Source organism: Ochlerotatus camptorhynchus, unplaced genomic scaffold (assembly GCF_037179485.1).
Source record: "Ochlerotatus camptorhynchus isolate MF236.1 unplaced genomic scaffold, CSIRO-AGI_Acam_v1.1 ptg000078l, whole genome shotgun sequence".
Lineage (NCBI taxonomy): Eukaryota > Metazoa > Arthropoda > Insecta > Diptera > Culicidae > Ochlerotatus > Ochlerotatus camptorhynchus.
Genome location: NW_027040568.1, coordinates 4,509,455 through 4,514,212, shown reverse-complemented (window position 1 = coordinate 4,514,212; position 4,758 = coordinate 4,509,455). Strand labels below are relative to the sequence as shown.

Sequence of the window (4,758 nt, the reverse complement as noted above, 5' to 3'; positions counted from 1 at the left end):
TTATTGTTTCATAAGATAAGGGGTTCGGGAAAAGAATGTATTGAGATTGAAAAAAATGATTCTACTGCAATATTTAATTAGCTAAGATTCTAATTGTAAATCTTCACACTCGAGTGTCATGAACGAGTTCCATGAACTCATATAATGTAGTCGTTGTTTTATTGCACACAGGAGCATTAAGAAAGATTTGAATACACGACACCACCGAAACGGAGCATAAATTTGTCAGTGTTATTTTGCTTCACTCTAGCAAAACGAGCATAACGTTGCACTACATTCCATGTTGGGAGAGCTGTTCTTACTTCATGCTAATTGAACGAGCTCAATCTTAAAGTCAGCCGTGGCCCAATGGAATCGAGCACAGACACCGAAAGCATCACACCTCAACAGTTCTGGATCGAATCCCAAATCAGCTACAATAAAAAAAAAGACACAACTGTTAAAGCTCCCACTGCCTGATGTTTATTTTTCGATTTATTTTTAGAAATCGATTAAATATATGTGTCAAAAGAAGCAGTATGTTTCATGTGATTTTCACATAAACTTTACTTCGATTGATTTATGACACATATATTATATTGTGGTGAAAAGTAAAGCTTATGCTTATGGGTTTCAAATCCATTTCAGTTAATTATTATAATTTGACCGATTTTCATTTATCATATGACGATCATATAAATGTTACCAAATTATGAGCATTGTAAATGTATCGGATATTCATATAGAATTTACCTGACACATTTTCAATCATATCATTTTCAGTGTCAGTAAGTATAACTTTATCTAAACTACAAAATAAATATAAAAAAATAATTTAATAAAAATATGCAATTTGAGTAATTTTAATTTTTTTTTGATAATTTTGATTTTTTTTTGTAAACAAAATTATATTTTTTTTTCAGTGTATATTTTTTCTTGGAAGGCACAATACTTCTAAGACACAATCTCGATCAAACAAATCGTTCACGAGATATATATTTTTCTATTGATGCGTATCATTTTTGCATAAGCCCTTTTCAAGTGTTAGTCGTGTGCAAAACTAAGGAACCACATATGTAAAATGGCATGTGGGGCAATAACAAGCAACAGTGCAAAGTTTCATCATAATCGTAAAAAATCGATCCGAAACGATTTGCGAATCTGTGTGGAACTGCTCATTTGCCGGTTATTAATATAATATAATAATTGTGTTGTTTTTACTTTGAGATTTTTAAAGTTTACAGCAGTATGACAACTGAGATTCTGACTCTTCTTCTTCTTGATTACTCAACCACACGGCCGTTATTTTCAAAGAGAGAGTCACTTCTATTCAGAGGTATGGAGAAATTTCTATACACTACAGGAACTCAGGGCTGAGTAGAAGTGATTCTTTCTCTCTAAGCTCAGTGACCCTTGCACATGAGAAGTTTTTGGTGGATCAGCAATATTGTGATGGGTTTATATTCTGCACATCTCTGCACGCAAACCAAAAATATTTTAAATTCAATATTAATTTTAAATTTGGGTTGATCTCATAGCCCGTGAAATATTTCACGTGGAATTTTCTTATTAAAATTAACGACATAACTATGCATATCCATCGATAGAAGAAGGCACCTCACGAGACCGATCGACGGTCTATCAAGCAAGCTTACCTTGCACAGGGGTTACCGTGATCAACAAGCCGTTTCCCCCAGAGTGAGGCTCTTCCATTGCACCTTGGGAAGGGTTGAGCCCTACGATAATCTCTCATGTAGATAATCCGTGTGCACTATTTTTGGCAGTCGGTAGATCCGTTCGCACTCATCTCGAATTAATCTGACAATAATAGTAGTGGAACATATCCGTCCACCTCTAACGTCATCATTTGTGAGCTGTCTTTTAACAGCATGAGCCGCCCACGGAGTCTACTGGCTGTTATTTAAGTTGTTTGTATGCGAGTGGCATAAACAACAATCCCTCGTACCGCAGTGAATATTGTCGTTATCATTCAAATCGTCCGATGAATGGACAAAAGGTAAGTTATAAACTGGAATATGGAGTGGCCGAGTATAGCACAGCATCCGCTTATCTTCTTTCTATCTCGTCAAGTCACCTACTGGATGGTTTTTTGGATTTGTTCAGCATGGATAAAAACGGACTTTCAAGTAGGTTCCTACATATGCACAGGAGAAAAGAATAAAAAGCAGAAATGTAATTTCAATGCAAACTACTACGAGAGCAATCTTAAAAGCCACTTTACATTCTCCTTCTGTTTTGTTTGACCATCGTTAGTCTCGTGGCTGTGGCGAACAGTGCGCTTGATCTGGCTGCCGTATAGCGGTCACTGCAGAATATGGATGGGTAGACACAAATAGCTCACATAATGGATTGCGTCGAGAGTCTTCGATTGCAACCATTTATCGACGGTTCTGAGAGAAGCATTCAATTTTAGTTTCACACATAAAAATATTTTGAAATTTTCATCTATAATCTGGAGTACGTTTTTGCATATAAAATTAAATGTTTAACGATCGAATGCTTCGCAGTGTGCTGTGCTCGCGGATGGAATTGTTTTTTTTTTCGGTCGCCGTTTTTTCGTTGACTTCTGTCACTTTTTTCAAATATTTTTGCATTTTCTTATAAATATCTAAAGCTATATAGTAAAGAATTGGTGTCTTTGAATAGAACTTTTGATGTGTGCTGCTACGAAAAAAGCATCTACATGAAAGAGGAGGAGGACGATGGCGACAATAATGTCTTATGACAGGATCCATTTTACTGACAATGGATATTCCCAATCGTGTTTTACATCATGCCTTATTAAATACGCACTGGATTCAAAGCATTGATCTGAATCTGAAGGTGTGCTTGCAGTTCCATTAGCCATGTGATATCGGAACTGTTGACATGTGGAGCTTATGGCTTCTGAAAGTGACTTCGGAATTGGTATGAATTATCAAACATTTTAAAATGGGTTTCTGGATCAACAGTAGAGCCAGCACCTTCTAATTCCCGGACTAAAGATGCTTTCAGTTATCTCTAATATGATAATTTCAATTATATTTCAACTTGGCCAAATTCGAGAACGGTTACTCTCAAGGAAATGATCAAAATGTGTTTTGAAATAAAATTCAGCATGAGACATTTTTATTGTATTACACTCAATTCTGTAACGCGATTTTTTTTTCTACTCTATTTTAATCGTGTAATCTCAAATTTCTAACAAGTGTAATGCAACATGTTTCAAAACATAAAAAACCAAGAATAATATGATGGAATTAAAAAATGTGTACCCATCCTGCATAAGGGCAAAATAAAAAAATAAAATAGCGTAAAAACATAATTGACTGTTATTTGCTTACAATTTAATTACCGATTGTCATAGCCTACTTCGATGCCACGCTTGTATTTGCGTCGAATATTTTTTTTCATTAGACTTGATATCAAAAACCACACTTTTGCACTAACTTTCGAAAGTTTCCGAAACAGGGATGTGATTTTTGAATAGCTGATAAAGATTCCTTTAGACAATGCCAAATTGAAATCTGTTTTTTTCATCTGAAAAAGCTTTGTTTTCTGAGCACAACGATATTTTTTCGATCCCACAGACTTTTATCTCGAGTTTTAAATCACGATTTAACAAGATAATAACATCACTGTTTGACACTCAACTATCAGTGACAGTGATTTTTTCGAATGTAATCGCTCTAAGTTCGCTAAATTGTTAGAAGACACGGTTTTTTCGAAGATGCCGTCAACGCCAATTGAATTAGAGTGTGAGCACCGAAATGATGATTCGCGATAGTGGTAGAAGGGCTATTCGCTACATTCGTTACATTGGACGGTTTTTCTCAATGACATAATCAATGAATGTTACATTGGACGTTTTGTTCTACATGATACTAGATTCCTTTTCACAGATTTCAGAGTAGAGCACCTAACTTTAGATTGGGCCCGCCTTTAGAAAATGAGCACCAATCATCTTAGGCAGTCCAAATGACCGAAGTAACAATCATGTAACCATCATTTAAAACTGTACATTGGAAAGTGACCACTTTCATGCCGCGACCGACTTTGGATTCTGAAATTGCCCTGCGAATGTTGCCTTAAAAATATATGTTATGTTAAATTTAAACATATGGGTATTCTTTTCAGTTAATTGACATGCGATTGATGACCTTGAACAATGTCCCAAACATACTCTTTAACAAATTTATGGTGGTCCTGAAAAGGACCGTTTAGTCGTGATGGTTGAGTAATGCTGGGCTATTAGGGTGTTCAACGCGGATGAGGCTGTATGTTGTTTGGAACGAGGGTGACGCGCTTGGCATAGATGGCCCACAGCGACTCACGAAGATGGATCCCGATCAGTAGCGGTGAGGCTTCTTCCTCCTTCTTCGATGAATGACCACTCATGTGAGCTGCAGCTTTTGGGCAGCTTTTCGTTGTGTACAATGTTCAACGCCACGCACTGAAAGCACTGCAACTGACGACCGACCGGACACCACCACACACGGTGATTGAATGAGATCTGTGTTAGGGAATGCGCTGTTTGCAGGTAATCGGTGATAATATTGCTCACTATTGAAATTTGTTTGATATTTGTGTTTTTTTCAGTATTGACCTATTGATATTGATATTTTTCTAGGGAAAAAATTTGGACACCTAAAAACCCTCCAAATCTCGATTAGAGCCATATTTAAGGCGATAAATCGATTTAAAGATTTTTATTCCCGCCAGCTTGAAAATAATGGGTTGGCCATTTTATTTTTGGGAATTTTTATTTTGACACTTGAA

At 36.2% G+C, this 4,758-nt stretch overlaps 1 non-coding gene across 1 annotated transcript; it reads left to right on the top strand.

Moving 5' to 3' along the window:
* The first annotated feature begins 1,626 nt into the window (after window positions 1–1,626).
* On the top strand, window positions 1,627–1,791 carry LOC135697883 (U1 spliceosomal RNA). Its single transcript, XR_010517449.1, has one exon. It is a non-coding gene; the product is annotated as a U1 spliceosomal RNA (small nuclear RNA).
* Window positions 1,792–4,758: the final 2,967 nt, after the last annotated feature.